Below are 20,185 nucleotides of genomic sequence, written 5' to 3' on the forward strand. Positions count from 1 at the left end.
ATTGATTATTGAGTTTAGTGATTTGAATCTACTTGTTTGTTATGTTCAATTTGTTACTGTTATTGAATCTGAAAGTATGTTTGTTGTTAAAAATGTTGTTCAGTCAAAATGATTTCAGTTGTTTCTTTATTGTTCATCATATGGTTTGGTTCCCTGAATCCTTAGTCTTTGTTTTGATGATATTTGACATAATCTGAGTTTCTAGCTTAAATTTGTTGATGAAATTTGATTAGGAATTGATTATAGCTGCTGTATTTTGGTTAATTGATTAGGTGAATTGGTTATAGCTGATGGGGGTAGAATGGTAAATTGTAGTATTTTCAGGGGCAGAATGGTAATTTCAGTAGTTTTAGGGGCATTTTCGGGATTTTAAGTTTTAAAAAATAATTAATTTGAGTGTTCTGTCCATTAAGTACTAATAATATTAAATTAATACATTTTTTAATACATGGTGGGGGACAAGACAAGTGGTAGTGGGAATTAATATATTTGTTTAATATAGTGGGGGACAAAGCATGCGGTAGTGGGGAATAAGGGAATTAAATAAAGAAAAGATATGTGTTAGTGAAAATTAATATTTGTTTAATATAGTGGGGGACAAAACATTAAGTAGTGGGATTCAAAAGGGGGATGGGTAGAAGATGGTGGGGATTAATTTGAGTGCTTCAAGTTTGGCTATAAATAAAGGGGTTGACACAAGTTAAGAGATGAGATTTTGAAGGGTTAAACATTAACTGGTCTTTCAATTTAAGTTTTAAAAAAAAGTGAGTAATTTAAGAACTAAAAACTGAAAGAGTGAGGTCTTGCTTTGACTACTGAAAATCCGAATTAGTGTTGGTTTTTTTTTTGAATTGAAGTTTTGAGTTTCTTCCCTTAAGAGTCTGAAAGATAGAGAGTCGGAAATCGATTGTCCCTATTGCATTCCTGGTTCACTTTGTTTCTGCCCGTTGATTGTTGTTGGTGTTTCTGAGCTTTCATTTGGTTTGTTCTTTTAGTTTAGTTGGTTATTTGTTATTGTTTCATTGGGGTGTTACTGGAATTCTGCTGGTTTTATTAAACACTGTTACTGGGCTGTTCTGTTTCCGTTACCATTGCTGTTGTTGTGTTGTTGCTACTGCTCCTATTGATCCTTTTCTTCCTTTTCCTTGTAGTCCCTTTCCAGGTACACATTTCTGAGATTAGTTCTGAGGTGACTTCAAACTGCAAAAAAAAAAATGCTAAATTAAAAGGCTTAAAAGCTTGCCTATTAAATTGTGTTCAATTAATGTATTAGAATGTACATTAGGAAATATTGTATATGTTTATGCTCATCTTAAACATGTATTTACATTGTACAACTATACTGAAAATTGGACTGTACTTAGAATTATTTTAAGTAGTTTGAACTGTTTCTATATGCCTATGGATACATGAATTGAGAGATAGTCATTACTGGAGATTATTTTGATTTAGTTTATTTAGTGAAGTATAACTCTGAATTCATGCAAACCGGAATAGAAATGAGTCAAAGCTTGTGAATTTTTAATCATGTTAGTAATGGAGATCTGTAAATATTAGGCAGAATAAAAAATGGCCAATAATTTTGTAGAATCAGTAGGCCCACTATATTTTAAGTTAGGATCGTAGTAGTAATTGCTAAGACCATTAACCCAATAGGCATGAGTTGAGTTCAAACAAGACGAGTTAACGATTAAGTTTAACAAACTTTCGAATAAGCATTAGTGATTAAGGTTAATTCCAGTTTCAAATAGTTGTAAACAATTAATTCCAACGGTTCAATTCATCTAACAATGTGGGTCTAAATTAGTTAGAGGATAATTAGTTTATTTTGGTAATATTATTTGTAAATTCCGTATTCTATTTATAATTTCAATTTTAGTAATATTCAATTATAGAATAAGGCATGAAACAATCTCCTTTTGTCTCGATTGCAATTTTCAGTTTGCATTTGTCTTAATCCGATAAATAAGTAGCGGCCTTTTCAAGCATGTAATTAATTAGAATTTTTCTTTTTTTAGAGACGAACTTAAATAAAAAAAATGTAGTCACTTTAGGATTATCCTTTCAAAATAAACGAGAGGAGCCTTGCCTGCACAAGTCGTGGGGCCCTCAATAATTGGTTAATAATTGTATAGACTTCGGGATCGGCCGTTTAGCAAATTTCATGGCCTTACCCAAAATAACGATACGCTAGTCGCTTTAGGCGCGTCTTTAACAATTTACTTTCTTAAACTCGAGTGCATATTTATGTGACCCAAATCCAAATCTCAACAGAGTCGAAATATGTCGATAACCACGGGTACATTGATGTGACGTGGTTCGAGATACATTTTTTTCACAATGTTGTAATTCTCTGTTAAGATAATAATAATAAAAAAAGTGGTAAAGAGTTTAAAGTTTGCACATAAGTTCATAATTGTATAAAATCAGATAATCAAGTCGAATATGACAGTTGAGCGACCGTGCTAGAACCACGAAACTCGGGAATGCCTAACACCTTCTCCCGGGTTAACAAAATTCCTTACCCGGATTTCTGGTGCGCAGACTGTTAAACAGAACATTCTTTTCCTCGATTCGGGATTCAACCGATGACTTGGGACACCATAAATCTCCCAAGTGGACTCTGAAATAAATAAATAAATCCCGTTTCGATTGTCCTTTAATTGGAAAAACTCCCCTTTGCGCCCCTTTGCGGGGTGTAGATGAAAAAGGAGGTGTGACAGTATTGATGATGAGGTTCTTTGCGGAAAAAGCAGGGCTTGAATTCACCCTTAGCCATCTAATCAGGTTGTACTGTCCTTTTCACCATCGAGGTCTATTAACCCTACGATGCCGATCCACCACGCCTTTCGTCGTTGATGATGAAGAAGACGGAGATCGGGGATGGATGAGCCGATTCATCCGAGTCCGAAATGTCGATATTATCCCTATGGAGATTCTGCCATTTCCTGAGGAATGGCATTTTACAAGTAAGTGGTACACTCATGCCTTTGTAGTTTTTTAATTATGGCGAAGGCGGGCTCCGTAAATGTACCTTCCTTTTCCTTTTCTGCAGCAATTTCATAGATGTCGTGCGAGGTCCTCGATCTGCAGGATTGGGCTCGGAAGTTGGTGATCCACTTGACCTACAATGAGCGTAAGTGGCGAGCTTTGTCTAAGGATAGGTGGGAGGAAAAACACCAGGGTACGTGCTATGTGATTTGCTTCCCCCTTTTTTTCCTCAAAAGGTCATTTTTTTCCTTTCTGCGTATTGACTCTATCATCGTAGGCATTGGAGAGTCCCTTAAAGCTAGGTCGTGCCTTCTAGGAGAGGGAGAAAGACCGCCGGCTTCAAGACCGAGGGATGATAATAATAATAAAAAAATAATAAGCAGAAAAGGCCTTTGCAGGATGACAGTGAATGTAGCAAGATGAGTCCGGCCCGGAGGCTCAGAGAGGGCGTATTGGCAGAACCTGCAGGACTCGAGATCTCTGGCTTTAGAAAAACAGTCCCTCCTCCGCTGCCATCTTCCTTTACCGTCGAAGGTACTTCGAGGGACGAGGGTTCTCTGTCGCTGGCTTCTTCTCTTGTCGAAGGCACTTCGAGGGATGTTCGACGCCAAGGGGCGCGTATATTCAGCGACTGTGTCCTAAACCGGGGAGGTTCTACTAGGGTAGATGGAGCCAGACCAGTAGATATACGCTCAACTTTCGAGGAAGCTTAGCGGCTTTACTCGGAGGTAGGTTTTGGCCATTCGTACTGGTTTTATAGTTTTGTAATTTTCACTTTCTTACCACGTTTCTCTTCCACAGGCTTTCAATAAGCGCAAATCTGAGCTGTTTCGCCGTGAGTCCAGATTGCGAAAAGCCGTAGATGGGGAGAAATCCCTCAGGATTATTTGCGATGAAAGGGAAGACGAGTTGTCACACTTGCGGTATTAGGTGAATCGCAGTTTGAACTACGAAAGCTACCTCGAGAAACATGTAACTTCTGTTTCAAGGGAGTGAGCATTTCTTCTTCCATACTCCGAGGCTAATGCTTCATTTACTTTAGCTGCAGAAAAAAATGGAGGACCTGGAGCGCCTTAGGAACAAAGTTGGCCAAGACAAGTTCGAGCGTGATGGGCTAAAGGCTCGGGTGGACGCCCAACTATCTGCTAAGAAAGACGTTCTGGACAAGGCTTCCGCCCTTGAAGTACATCTTCGCAATGCTCATGAGAACAGCCTGGTCCGAACGGACATGATTCCATGGCTCGAGTCCGAGCTCCTGAAGATGAAGGCTGAGTCGTAGATGCCTGGGCTGAAGCCGTAACAATCCAAACTAAGGCTGATAAAAGGGTGGCGGCCTATTTGAAGGATGCTAACGATGCTCTTGCTGAGCTAAGGAGGGCTCTCGACCAGGAGAGTAGGAATAAAGAGTACGTGAGGTGTAAATCTCGGAGGGAAACCCTCGAGGAAATTCATGCTAGGGGCTTCAATTTCTCGGAAGAGATAAAGCAATAGAAGGCGGAAGAATATAATGCTAAGTTCCTTCTGTCTGATGCCGAGGATGGCGAGAAAGAGTCCGACAGGCCATAGTCTCCGAGGGGGACGTAGATTAGATTAGTCCTTTCCTTCCTTATTTTGCGTAGGGTGATTTCAAAGGACTTTTGTAAATGAAACTTGTATTCCCTTTTGTTTTGATTTTAGCTAGATGAACTGGTCTTTGAGTGAACAAGAATTCTCGGATTCATGGTATGGCCCTGGGGCTCATTGGGCTGGCCCGTAGGCTCTTACGCGCTTGGTTGATACAACTTTTTAGTTTAAGCAGGTGTTTGAGCTCTTATGCTTTTGCTCTTAGGGATATTTAGTTAACTATTTTGGGTTCACTCTCCGAGTCGAGTATCGACTCGAGCTTATTTGACCCTCAAGTTTCAAATTTAAGGCCGGCCCTTGGGCTCTTACGCGTTAGGTCGGTACGACCTTTTATGTGGGTTGGCGATAGTGGCTCTTACGCGTTGGGCCGGTATGACCTTTTGTATGGGCTGGCGACAGTGGCTCTTACACGTTGGATCGGTACGACCTTTTGTATGGGCTGGCGACAGTGGCTCTTACGCATTGGATCGGTACGACCTTTTATATAGGCTTTATTTTTCCCTCGTTAAGGACTTTTGAATTTGTGTTTGCTTGACTCTTCGATGGTTCGATAAAAACCTCGATTGTGAGTCGTTATATGGAGATGATTGAGCACCTCAGGAGGTTTGGCTCGGCGGCTGAGTATCTCGAAGCCTTATAGTTTGGAGCTGACATGGTCGAAGCTCTTTTGCCTATGTCGAGGGTACCCTGTTTAATCGATTCTTTTCAACGTATTTTCGAAGTAATTGAAGGCCTATGATTTTATAGCGATGGTTGGGCATCCCCCAGTCACGTTAGTTTGGCTTGTACAGCCTTGTGACGTAGTCATTTGTGCTTGGCCGGAGCCTTTCAATCCCCGAGTGAAGTAGTTTTGGCGTCTATATCGTGGGTATGCCTTTTTAGGGGTCTTACAAATTCGATATATAGCCTTAACTTTAAGATCGGGTTTATGCCTTTAGTAAGGTCTTACAAGGTTTTCATGCCTTTGAGGTCTTACAGTTTTGGCTACTTGGTACAAGTATGGTTCATGCCTTGCTTGAGGTCTTACATATATTGTCACTTGGTACAAGTGTGGTTCATGCCTTGCTTGAGGTCTTACAGATATTATTGTTGCCTTATGTAGGTATTACGAGACTGAGGCTGCCCGTACGTGGTCTTGTGGCCTCAGGTTTTGATTAGTCGATGGGGGTGGCGATTGGCGGTAGTCCTCTAGTCATCGAGGGTTTCTTGGCTCGGGAGCCATTACTTGTAAACTTGGTATTGCCTCATTGAGGGCTTACGATTTCGGGGTTTCTGACCTGGAGGTCATGTGGCCTTCAGTTTTTGACACCAGTCTCCGAGTGTTAGGAACATTTTTTGCTCTGGAGCCGTTTTGTGATCTTGATGTTGCCTCATTAAGGTCTTATGAGTTTGGAGCTCCGACCCGAGGGTCAAACGACTTTGAGTTATTGACACTAGTCCCCGAGTATTTGGGACGTTTTTGGCTCTGGGGCTGTTTTTTGCAAAAAATACCGAGCTTCCTTGAAACACAAAATGCTTTGATGAAGGGGAAAGTGTTCTTTGATTACTTGGTACAAGTATACATGTTTTTGCTGTTACAAGCTCGGTCGTTCTATGCGGATACGGTTCGTTTGACCGTTTGGCCTGGTATATTATTTTCCTATCGAGACCCCACTTAGTGCATCTTGGCTTCTCCGAGACCCCATTTAGTGCATCTTGGATTCTCCGAGTAGGCGACCTTCGGGGGGCCCCCCCCCCGGTATTTGAGGTTGATTGCAAAAGAAACCTTGAATACTTGTTGGGTCTTCCTTAGGTAGCATATAGATGTTGCCACGTTAAAAACCTTGCCAGTAAAACCCTCCTTGGGATAAAAACCCGGTCGAAGGAAAAGAGTGCAACGCATGCTTTTGAAACCTAAGGCCTTTGAGTTGGGAAGCGCTTCGGCCATTTCGATCAGATACCTACATTCAGGTTAGTATAAAATGTAACTGAAAAAAGGGAGATGGCCATACCTAAGCGCTGACAGCGCTTCAGATCTCGATGTGATTCAATCGCTTGTTGTGAGGACTCGGTACGGTCCTTTATTTTGTTTAGTCGGGGGTAGCCAAGAGTGTAGCTTGTTATTGCTATTTTATTGTTTGCTTATCCTTTGGCTCCTTCAAAGGTGGAGGTACTAGTGTCGGCGCCACGTCGTGTACTGCAAACATCTCCCTTGCTGTATGTTAATCCCAGTACACGATTTTTATTCCGTCCTTTGTTGAGAACTTCATCATTTGATGAAGGGTTGATGGTACTGCTCTCATGCAGTGTATCCATGGCCTTACGAGCAAAGCATTATATCTCATGTCTCCTTCGATGACATAGAATTTGGTATTTTGGATTGTGCTGGCCACGTTTACTGGGAGGGTGATTTCCCCTTTCATTGTTTCACTTGCCATGTTGGATCCGTTGAGGACTTGAGAGGCGAGAACGATTTGGTCAAGCAGTCCGAGCTACTCTATTACCCACGACCTGATAATGTTGGCCGAGCTACCTGGATCCACAAGTACACATTTAATTTGAAATGTATTTACAAGGAAAGAGATTACCAGTGCGTTGTTGTGAGGCTGAGACAAGGTCTCGATGTCCTCGTCATTGAATGTGAGAGCATCCTTGGGTATGTAACCCCGAGTTCGCTTTTCTCTGGTGATGGATATTTTTGTTCTTCTGATCATGGGTTCTTGTGGGGCATCAATGCCTCCCAAGATCATGTGGATGACATGTTATGTCTCATTTGCTTCGTTCTTCTTGGTCTCCTCTCTTTCCCGGAATTGATTTTTAGCCCGGTCGCAGAAGAATTCTCGGAGGTGACCTTTGCTGTGTAGTCGAGCTATTTCTTCCCGGAGCTGGTGGCAATCCTCGGTCCTGTGCCCGTGCGTGTTGTGAAATTCACATAATAAGTTACGATTTATTTTGCAAAGGATCTGATTGTACAGGCCTAAGCCACCTGGTGTCTCTCATTTTACTGATGGCGAATACGATGTCTAAAACATCAACATTGAAGTTGTATTCCAAAAAGCGAGGTGCCTTCGTTGGCCATGTGTGCCTATTGAATCCAACTCTGCTGACAAGTCCCCGAGGGTTCTGCCCTCGGTCCACTCTTCGGTCATTGCGGGGCATGTTGCGGCTTGGGGCGTTTCTTCTATCTTCGGTGTATGGTTGGTATCTCTATTTTTTCGGCTTTGACTCCATCTCTAGAAGCTTGCTTGGGTATACCGAGCCCGAGAGGGCTCCTAATTGGTCGTCCTCGACTCTGATTTTCGATTGATATTGGTTGTGACCGTCCGATCAGGTCACGACAGGTTATTCAACCAGATTCTGTTTCAGCTACTTCGAAGCCACCGAGCTTCGTTCATTTAGACCTTGAGTGAAGGCCTACACTACCCAGTCGTCAAAGACTGGTGGTAGTTCCATTCGTTCCATTTGAAAGCGAGACACGAACTCTCGCAGCGTCTCATTCTCCCTCTACTTGATCTTGAAGACATCAGATTTCCTTGTTGCTACTTTGATGGCACCGACATGTGCCTTTATGAAAGAATCTGCTAGCATGGCAAATGAGTCTATAGAGTTAGGAGCTAGGTTGTGATACCACATCATGGCCCCTTTCGAGAGTGTTTCCCCGAACTTCTTTAGCAGGAGAGACTCGATCTCATCATCCTTTAGGTCGTTGCCCTTCACTGCACAAGTGTAGGCAGTGACATGCTCGTTGGGATCAAAGGTTCCGTTGTACTTCGGAAGCTTAGGCATTCTGAACTTCTTTGGAATGGGTTTTGGGGCCGCTTCCTGCGGGAACGACTTTTGCACAAATTTTTTCGAATCTACCCTTTTCAGAATCGGGGGTGCGACCGGGATTTGATTGACCCTGGAATTATAGGTATCTACCTTCTTGTCATTGGCTTCTATCTTTTTATCACCCGACTCGATCCTCTTTGTGAGGTCCTCGAGCATCTTTACAATGGCGGGGTCAGCTGTCGACCCGTTGTTGCTTGATCTATCTGGTGCCTATTCGGTCCGAGGGGATATTGATGGGTTTTCAATGTCTCTGGCTTATGTTTTGATGATATAACAAACTTACTATCAAGGACCATATAGGGAACCTAACACATTTGGGCTATATTGCAAGATTCCAGCTAAAAGTGAACTGATATAGCTTCAGGAGATAGAGAACCAAACAAGGACCTGATACCCTTGTAGTTCTCTCGTAGCAGTACGGGGTCAATTGGAAACAACTGGAAGCGACGTGACTGTCTGCACTGTTTCTGCCTACACTGCACTATTTCAAGTCCAGTGGTCACTTATCTTTTGACCAACTAAAAGTGCTTACATCATTCAAGTGATGTCATCAAAGTGTATCAACAAGGAGCGTATATCAAAACATCATTTGAACACTTGAGAATTATTCAAGCTTTCGGCAAAATAGTGAACTTCATTCTCAAGAGCTTGAAGAACAAAGTTAAACGTTACTACAGACCAGTTCCTAAATCTAGTATTTTGTTGTCCTTAGTTGAGTTGTAACTTTGTGATTGTTCTTATTGTAACTCCTAAATTATTTAGCTAGAAGTGTTGATTAGGAACCCTCTTGTAAAAACCATAAACTCTCTGAGTTTGTGTTGTGACTAGAGTTAGTCATAAGTTAAAAGCCTTTGTAAGTAGAGAGTGACAAATTTGCTTGTGGTAAGAGTATCACAAGTTAGTTGAGTTGAAGTCTTTGTAATGGAGTCATTACAAAGTGGCTTGTAATAGGTGTTTAGAAGTTAGTGAAGTTGAAAGCCTAAAGTGTAGGTCGTGGTTTTTATCCCCTTGAGTTGGGACTTTTCCACGTAAAAATCCCTTGTCTTATTTACTTTCAATTTCATTAGAGCAGGTTCCTCCTATTAGGCTAACACCTAGGAAGGATCCTTTTGGCTGCTCCACCAAATTTTGAAGAACGTCAATCTACATACAGACTACCTAGGTTCAATGGACAATACTTTGGGTGGTGGAAGACAAGAATGCACGATTTTATCATGGCTGAGGATTCTGAGTTATGAGATGTCATAGGTGACGGCCCTTACGTCCAACAAAGGTACTTGAAGAACTTCCATTCTCAATGCCAAAAACCATAAAAGAATACACTGACGTAGACAAGAAAGCTGTAGAGAAGAATTTTCGTGCAAAGAAGATTTTGGTATATAGAATAAGACCTGATGAATACAATAAAATCTCTGCTTGTGACACTGCTAAGGAGATATGGGAAGCTTTGCAAACAGCTCATTAGGGAACCACCCAAGTAAAGCAATCTAAGATCGATATGCTCACTACCGAGTACGAACTCTTTAGGATGAAGGACGATGAATCTACTCAAGATATGCACACAAGATTCACTTCCATCATAAATAAGTTGCACTCACTTGGTGAAACCATTCCTAGGAACAAGCTAGTGAGGAAAATCCTCAGTATCTTGCCTAGATCTTGGGAAAGCAAGGTGAACGCTATTACTGAAGCAAAGGACCTGCAGGAGCTGACCATAGATAAGCCGATTGGAAATCTGAAAACCTACGATATGAAGAGGAAGATAGATAGTGAAAGAAGATAACCAAAGAAAGAAAAGAACATGGTACTCAAAGCTGATAGCAATGACTCAAGTGAGGAGGACAGTGACATGGCTTACTTAACCAAAAGATTTTAGAAGATGGTCAGAAGAAATGGAGGAATGCTAAAAAGGGGCAGCTCTAGAAAATAAAAGAACTATGATCTCTGTCATAAGTGTGGAAAGTCTAGGTACTTCATCAAAGACTGTCATCTACTGAAGCAAGAATTCTCCAAATACAACCTTGAGAAAGCAGCTAAGAGGAACCCGGTTCCTGACACGGACTTCAAAAGAAAGAGATCTGCTGATAATATGGTAAAACAGGCTCTTGCATCATAGGGGGAGTCCTCTTGTGAGTTTGAAGATGAAACTGATGCTGGTAATAGCTCCATGATGGTAGTTGAAGCGAGGAAAATGAATATGATCAACTTTTGCTTTGATGGCCCAATCAGATGATGATGAAGACGATGACAACAATGAGGTAAATTTCAGGGATGTTCAGAGAAATCTGAAATGCTACTCTTCTAAGAAACTTATGTCTTTAGCTAATGTATTGATTGATTGCTATCATAACCTTGTGGAGGATAAGGATGCCTTGATCTTAGAAATAGGGGAATCTGAACAAACCAAAGATTATTTGGTAGTGTGTCTAGTGGATCTGAAGGAAACCATTTATGAGTTGAAAAAAAGAAGAAGATGCCTTAACCAAAAAGATTGCCAACTTAGAGCATGAAAGAGATGACTTAGTGGTGGTAGTTGTTGACCATAAGGAAACTATTGAGAACTTCAGTAGAGAAAATGAGGCCCTAGTGAAAAGAGTGATTGAAATTGAGGAAGAAAGAGATGATCTCTTGGTAGTAGTCGCAGACCTGAGGGAAACAATTGAGAGACTAGAAACTGAGTCTAAACCCGAAAATACTGGGAAAGGAAAAGAGGTAGCCAGTGAGGAACACATTACGCTTGAAAATGAGTTGAAAGCTGCGAGAACTAGGTTGTGTATTGAAACTGAAAAAAACAAGCACCTTCAGACTGAACTGGAAAGAGTAAAAAATAATCTTGAAAAGTCCCTAAAGTGGACCTAGTCCTCAGAAGCTATCACTGCCATGTACACTAATAATGGTGGAAATAGGCAGGGAATAAGGTTCCAAAGGGAGAAAATCCCTTACAACCCACATAGCAAATATGTGACTGTACCCGAAAACTAGCTGTGTTCCCACTGTGGGAACAATGGACATTTTAAGGAAAATTGTCAAGCAAGGTCCAGTTCATTCAGAAAAATAGAAAGGTTGCTGAAAATGTAACTACTAAAAGGGGACCAGGTTCCACTCACAAAAAGCGCATATTACCTGCATGGACTAAGAGAGATCTTATTCATCCTCTTGCTTACTACAAGGGACCCAAACTTACTTGGGTTCCTAAAACTAACTCTTGTTCTTCTTGTGTAGGTAATAGTGAAAGGAAGCGGTCAACAATAGTCCATAGATAGTGGGTGTTCAAAGCACATGACTGGGAACACAATGGACTTTCTTTCACTTAAAGCCCTGCAAGGAGGGAGTGTGTCCTTTGGTAATGGAAAAAAGGGGTACATTCTTGGAGTTGGAAAAGTCGGGAAATCACTTACTCATTCTATTGAAAATATGTACTATGTCAATGGTCTTAGGTACAGTCTCTTGAGTGTCTCTCAGATCTGTGATAAAGGAAACAAGGTGGAGTTCTTATCCAAGATATGTACAGTTACTAATCTGGTAATTGGTGAAGTGGTACTTGTGGCCAAGAGATACAACTACATCTATGTTGCTGATTTCGAGTCCTTACAAAGTGGTGATCTGAGTTGTCTGAAAGCTGTTGATGATGATGCTGAACTCTGGCACAGAAGATTGGGGCACGCAAGCTTCTCTTTTCTGAACCAACTAATTCAAAAGGATCTGGTCCATGGTTTGCCCATGTCAAAGTTCAAGGTACAGAAAGTTTGTGATGCCCGTGCTAGAGGAAAACATGTGAAGTCCTCTTTTAAGTCTAAAAGGGATGTGAGCACCTCAAAGCCACTCAAGCTTCTGCATATAGACCTATGTAGCCATATGAGAGTGCAAAGAAGGGGAGGAGAAAGATACATTTTTGTGATAGTGGATGACTACTCCAGATTCACATGGACTCTGTTTCTTAGAACTAAAAATGAAACCTTTGAGGTGTTTGTGGCCTTTGTGAAGAAAATCCAAGTGAAGATGGAATCTAGAGGCGCATGCATTAGATCAAATCATGGAACAGAATTTGACAATGCCAAATTTGATGAGTTTTGCAATGAAATGACATCACTCACAACTTTTCAGCTCCCAGAACCCCCTAACAAAATGGAGTAGTGGAAGGGAAGAACAAAACTCTTGAAGAAATGGCAAGAACAATGCTAATCGACAGTGGAATTACAAAAAACTTCTGGGCTGAAGCGGTCAACACTGCCTGCTACTTGGTGAACAGGTGCATGATCAGATCTCTCCTGAACAAAACTCCATATGAGTTGCTGAATGGAAGGAAATCAGGAATGTTTATCATGGAGGCTAGTGTTGCCAATGCATCCGCGAACTTATTTTTTCTCTGAGTAGTGGAGAGAAACTGATTTTCCCCAGCTCCTGAATAGGTGCTGCAAATCTTAATGTATATAACCTGCGACTATATTGAGGAGTAAGGAAAGGGCTCCCATGACAATGAGGTCATTTTTGCATGGGCTTGGACTTGGTTTTCCACCTATTTTTAGTGTTCAGCCATTTCTAGCAAAGTCTAAAGGACATATTTGTTGCCGATTTGGGGTTCTGATATAAGATACTGTTGAGTGTTTTTTTCGCTGAATAAATGAGAGAGAGTGGGAGGGCGGGTCTTTTCTCATTGGGCCCGCTTGGATTATGGTTGCTACCGAGGACTTTCTGGATTTCTTTTCCGAGAAGCGAGACGCACTAGACAAAAACCCTGAATAGGGCCCAGTAGAGAAAGACAGAAAGGAGAACGGCAAGCCCCTATCAGAGAAAGCCATTGTGCGCTAGCCTAGCTAGCTAACATTTTTCAGCTGGTTGTTATGTTAGTTGTAGCGCGCCTTCACTTGCCGAGTGAGCATAGCTTGCAATCACTCTGAGTCTCGCTAATTGCTCTGATCCATTTACTTATTATTCTCTCTATATTCTTGATAATGGAAAGGATCAACTTGGTAAATTTTATGTTGTTCAGGAGAGATCAACAACCCAAGAGTGATGAAGGAATATTTCTAGGCTACTCTTCTCAAAGAAAAGCGTACAAGATATACAACAAGCGGACTCAATGTGTTGAGGAAAGTGTTCATGTTATTTTTGACGAGTCCTATCCATCCTGCGAGAAGAGTGCTGAAGAGGATCATGATGGAGAACCCTCACTAGTCTCTGGTGGAATCATTGACATGACAAATGGAAAGGCAGATATGATAAGCCAAGTAAAAGAGCCAAGTAAAGACAATACTGCCCCTTCTTCAATGGAACTAGGTACCTCAATTACAACCACTGAAGCTGAAGAAAGAGTGGTTGATGCAGTTCAGGGTACTCCACTAGTACCTGAGAGAAGAACACAAGAAACCCAATTAAATATAACCACATCCTCTACAAATGAACCTCAGATGTCTAACAAGAAACACAAAAGCTCTTGTCCTCTCGACAACATAATTACCCCTCTAGATTTCGAAGTACAAACCAGGTCAAAAGCCAGAAATTCACTTGCCTTCTCAACCTTTCTCTCCCAAATAGAACCCAAGAATATCAAGGAAGTCCTGAAAGATGCAGATTGGATTACAGCCATGCAATTTGAGTTACATCAGTTTGAAAGGAACAATGTCTGGCACTGGTACCTAGACCCTCAGATAGAACCATTATAGGAACCAGGTAGGTATTCAGGAACAAGCTTGATGAACATGGAAACACCACAAGGAACAAGGCCATGCTAGTGGTTCAAGGCTACAATCAGGAGGAAAGGATTGATTATGATGAAACGTTTGCTCCGGTCGCTCGCATGGAAGCTATTAGAATTCTAATCGCTTTTGCATCTCATATAGAATTCACCTTGTTCCAAATGAATGTCAAAAGTACATTTTTGAATGGACTTCTTTAGGAAGAAGTCTATGTGAAGCAACCTTCAGGGTTTGAATGTCATGAACATCCTAAATATATGTTTAAACTGGACAAAGCATTGCATGGGTTGAAGCAGACTCCTCGAGTTTGGTATAAAAGGCTGTCAAAGTTCCTCTTAGAAAATGGTTTTAAAAGAGGAAAAATTGACAACACCTTGTTCCTAAAGAAACGGGGAAGGAACCTGCTCATTGTTTAGGTCTATGTTGTTGATATCATTTTTGGGGAAACAACTAATTCTCTGTGTGAAGAAATTGCAAAACTCATGGGAAGTGAGTTTGAAATGAGCATGATGGGGGAACTGAACTTCTTCTTGGGCCTTCAAGTAAAACGGTCCTCAAAGGGTACATTCATTTGTCAGCAAAAATATATCAGAGAGCTCTTGAAGAGGTTTGACATGGAAGAATCAAAGGTGATAGACACTCTCATTGCTACGGACACTCGACTAGACATAGATGAAACTGGATCCCCTGTGAATCAAACCATATATAGAGGCATTATTGGGTCTCTTCTTTATCTCACTGCCAGCAGACCTGATATTGTCTTCAGTGTGAGGCTATGTGCAAGGTTTTAATCAAATCCCAAGGAATCTCATTTGAAGGCTGCCAAAAGAATTCTAAGATATATTAAAGGAACACAGGACCTGGTCCTTTATTATCCCTTAGGTGACAGTTTTAATCTCATTGGATATGTTGATGCAAACTATGCAGGTTATCTTGTGGACAGGAAAAGCACTTCCGGAATGGCTCACTTCCTAGGTTCATGTATCATCTCTTAGGGCACAAGGAAGCAAAACTCAGTGGCTCTTTTAACAGCTGAAGCAGAATATGTAGCTGCAGCTTCCTGCTGTTCTTAACTTCTATAGATTAAGCAACAACTGGAGGATTTTGTGGTACTTGTGGCCAAGAGATACAACAACATCTATGTTGCTGATTTCAAGTCCTTACAACCCAAAATAAGAACATTTGGGTGCAAATGCTATATTCTCAATAATGGAAAGGATCAACTTGGTAAATTTGATGCCAAGAGTGATGAAGGAAAATTTCTAGGCTACTCTTCTCAAAGAAAAGCGTACAAGATATACAACAAGCGGACTCAATGTGTTGAGAAAAGTGTTCATGTTATTTTTTACGAGTCCTATCCATCCTGCGAGAAGAGTGCTAAAGAAGATCATGATGGAGAACCCTCACTAGTCTCTAGTGGAATCATTGACATGACAAATGGAAAGGCAGATATGATAATTCAAGTAAAAGAGCCAAGTAAAGACAATACTGCCCCTTAGGGCACAAGGAAGCAAAACTCAGTGGCTCTTTTAACAGCTGAAGCAGAATATGTAGCTGCAGCTTCCTGCTGTTCTCAACTTCTATAGATTAAGCAGCAACTGGAGGATTTTGGGGTACTTACTGAGAGTGTGCCCTTTATATGTGATAACACCAGTGCACTCAACATGGCCAAGAATCTAGTTCTACACAAAAGGACCAAATATATTGATGTAAGGCATCACTTTCCGAGGGACAATGTGGAGAAATGGTTGATCCGTATGAAGTTCTGCAGCACAGAAGACAAAATTGTAGATATATTCACCAAAGCATTAAGTAAGGAACATTTTGAAAGAAATAGGGTGAAGCTGGGGCTTTTAAAGCCCAATTGAGAACCCGATTCCTCATCATTTGGCTATGAAAATCACCTTCAGGTAAAACTAGCTAAAGTATTTTCTGGCCAAGTCTAACTCACTTCAATACCATTGCACGTAAACATGCATGATGAGTATAGAAGCTGTAGATGCAGTGCATGGACGATAAAAGAGGATTAATACTTTCAAATAACAGGTCAAGGGCCTGGTTCTTGCACCAAAGGTAGTAGTTTTGTGCATTCTTTAATATCCGTCTTAAAAAGGTACAAAACTCAACTGCCATGTCATATACCTTTTCATACCTTGCTGTCACGTCTCTTCACTTCAAATCATTCCATATCCCTCTGAAACGTTGCACTTCTCCATGCATAACCACCGTTTCAAAACCGGTCCCTATCTCTGTCTACATAATTATCCATTCTTAATAAAACCCTCATCCATTCTCCACAAACCATAAGTCCTCCATTAGAGCTTCCCAAAGTACCTTCACTCCATCTTTTCAATGGCTGATACAAACTCCAACCTTTTTGCCTCAGTCATCCCTGATACTGAAAAACCTATGGAGTCCTCCATCCCCACTGAGTCTTCTATAACTACTCTTACTCTCCCCGCTGAAATCATACCTCACCCAAATTCCACATCTCTCTCCATTTCAGAAATCCCTAAAATTGTTGATCTGTCCTCTCTATCTTCTGAGGTTCCCACTAATCAAAGGACAAATGAAGAACAAAGTCAAATCCCTAAGGTCGCAGAGGGTTCCACCATTGTTGCTGCAGATTCTGTAGTGGCAGTGGTGCCGATTGAGGAAGAAAATGTTGTAATCATCTTTATGTTATCCACTTACGGTGTCCTGCATGAGATAATTTCTTAGAGAAACGAGGTATAGGTTAGGGAGGAAGAAGGCGCCATAGTGACTGTTGAGGGTGTTGCACTAGCAGAAACTACTGGGCCCTCACATGAGGAACCTGACCCCTCTCCGAAGGACCCAGGTCAAGGTTCCCATTCCCAGGACAGTTCTGCTCCTGCATTTGCTGTTGTGCCTTTGCACATTCAAGCTCCTGAGATGAGGTCCAGCGATGAAGAGGATTTAGAGCTCTTGATGCGTTCACAGTCAAGCGAAGGGTGGTGTCCACTCCTGAGTTTTCCACCAAGTGAACTACTACCGGTTTCAAGTTAAGATGGCATATGACTCTACCCTTCAGAAGAGCAGAAAAAGTAGTAAGAAGCAAATGAGGAGGTTGGTGAAAGATAATATGCAAGTATATGATAAAGTTGTCCCTATGGTAGAAGTGGAAGAGGAAACACCAGAAGAATCTGGTTCCTTAGTGAGACAGTCCCAGAAAAAAAGCAGCCTGCTTCAGTAGAGAGAGTTTCATTCCCCAGTTCCAAGTTGAAGGATTTTGTGAGTAAGCCCTCAATTTCTGATGCGGATGTGTTAGTCAAGTCTAAGGGAAAAGAGAAATCAAATGGTGGGAAGTCTGGAAAATGAAAGTCTGAAACTGTTCTGGAACCTGGTTCTGTGAAAAGGCTGAGGAGTGAAGGCAGTTCTGTTTCAGAATGCCTAAGGCACCAAAAGGTTCTACTGGGTCGTACGTTTGATCCAGTAATCTCTGAGATGGCTGGTATGTGACAAGTTCTTGAGATGGTTGAGTTTCAACAATGAGGGCATCTATTCCAAATACATGCACCTAAGGTGTATGAGGATGAGGTTCAAAGCTTCTTTGATAGCCTCTTTCTCGTTGAGACTGACCATATTTGTGCTTTGGTGAATGGAGTAGATATCGTGTTCGATGTAGGTTTGCTTGGGGACATTCTTAAAGTCCCTACGGTTGGTGTGTTTAGTGTGAAGGATGCGTGTCAATATACTTTCCGGAATGCTGTGGTAAAGGACAATGCGAACCAAAAGGGGGACTGGATCCACAAAAAGGCATTACTCCCAGTATATCAATTGCTCTTCGAATTGGTAAACAAAGGTCTAAGTCTGACCTATTTTTGATGGAGCAACTAGATAGCTTTACTCCTGTCAGCCTGCTTGCTATTATGATCGAACACATGAAAAATTAGCAACCTTCAAGGATGGTAATCATGGCCTTCCATACGAGTTTCTACTTACGCAAGTGTTAAACTTCTTCGAGGTGCTGCAGGGGCTAGGCAAGTTAGGAACTAAGAAGCAGACTTTCTCACAGACAACGTTAGAAGAATGCGAGTGCATAGAAAAGAATGGGGGGGTAGGCAGTACATCAACCGTCTCATGGCTCATTAATGCTCAAAATAGTGCAATTGAGGAGATTCATCGGTTGAGGGCTAGGAATGCTATCCTGGAAGGTCAGCAAACCCAAGGGGTTCCGGCGTCAAATGATGAAGTAGCTCGTTTGACAAAATAGATTGTTGATCTCAGGGCACAAGTGGAGAACCTGAAAGTAGAACTGCTCAATGAGAAAAAGTCGTCCAATGCCCGAATAGACCTAGTTCTCCAAACTCTTACTGTAGCCTCCAAACCCTCTACTCCTAGTGCTCCCTAAGTACCCCTTCAGTGACCAGTTTCTGGAATGTTCTTTTATGTTTTTTTATGGCAGGTGTTTTGTTTTTTTTTGATATGGTTGGGATGTAACAGTACTGCTCCTGTCTTTAACAATCTAATTTTGCCTTTGCTTTTTAAGCAAAGGCATATATATTTATCTGTATAAAATCTATCCTCTTTTATTGTCTCATTGCTTGAATTTTATAATTCTATTCTCTATCATGTTGTGTGCATATATGTGGCATGAGTTGACTCGGCTAGACTTCTTTATGCTATTTTACTGCTTGTGACTTTTTAACGATGCCAAAAGGGGGAATAAGCTGTAGGTAAAATAATGATAAAATTTGAGAGTATAATTTGAATCAATGATCTGATTAAGGGGGAAGGTATAAAATCAGGGGGAACTTATGTGCTCATGTTACTTTATCTGGTTCTCCTTGCTCTAAACATGTGCTATCAATGTCTAAGTTTGTCATCATCAAAAAGGGGGAAATTGATGGGTTTTCAATGTCTCTGCCTTATGTTTTAATGATCTAACAAACTTACTGTCAAGGACCAGATAGGGAACCTGACACATTTGGGCTACATTGCAAGATTCCAGCTAAAAGTGAACTGCTATAGCTTCAGGAGATAGAGAACCAAACAAGTACCTGATACCCTTGTAGTTCTCTCATAGCAGTACGAGGTCAATTGGACACAGCTGAAAGCGACGTGACTGCCTGCACTGTTTCTACCTGCACTGCATTGTTTCCAGTCCAGTGGTCACTTATATTTTGACCAACTAAAAGTGCTTACATCATTCAAGTGATGTCATCAAAGTGTATCAACAAGGAGATTATATCAAAACATTATTTGAACACTTGAGAATTATTCAAGCTTTCGGCAAAACAGTGAACTTCATTCTCAAGAGCTTGAAGAACAAACTTAAACGCTACTACGGACCAATTCCTAAATCTAGTATTTATTATCCTTAGTTGAGTTGTAACTTTGTGATTGTTCTTATTGTAACTCCTAAATTGCTTAGCTAGAAGCGTTGATTACGTACCCTCTTGTAAAAATCATAAACTCTCTGAGTTTGTGTTGTGACTAGAGTTAGTCATAAGTTAAAACCCTTTGTAACTAGAGAGTGACAAAGTAGCTTGTGGTAAGAGTATCACAAGTTCTTTGAGTTGAAATCTTTGTAATGGAGTCTTTACAAAGTGGCTTGTAATAGGTGTTTACAAGTTAGTGAAGTTGAAAGCCTACAAGTGTAGGTCGTGGTTTTTGTCCCCTTGAGTTGGGATTTTTCCACGTAAAAATTCCGTGTCTTATTTGGAGCTGGCATAGCCAATTAATGAATTGATGCGGGCTTAGACTAGCCTGACAGAATTTGTCGGCTCTAGCTACGCGCCTTGGGAACTTCCCACTTTTTTACCATAACCGCTGATCTATACTGCCCCGAGGTCGGGCGTCGGTAGCCCTTCGGGGGTGAATCTCGATCTTAGCCTCGAGCCTTTGAAAACATGCTGACGAGGCATCGTAATGACGGAAAATTGGACCCTCCGATTTTACCATATACAGTGGGCAATGGAGCTTCAAAATTAAGGACATGAATTGCTTGCCACTGAGGAAAATCGGAGCCGCCGCGATGAGAATTAGTAAACATGAAGATAGCAGAAGCAAGAGAGAAGCAGAAGGAAGCAAATCGGAAGACG

Source organism: Nicotiana sylvestris, chromosome 2 (genome assembly GCF_000393655.2).
Source record: "Nicotiana sylvestris chromosome 2, ASM39365v2, whole genome shotgun sequence".
In the NCBI taxonomy this organism is placed as follows: Eukaryota; Viridiplantae; Streptophyta; class Magnoliopsida; order Solanales; family Solanaceae; genus Nicotiana; species Nicotiana sylvestris.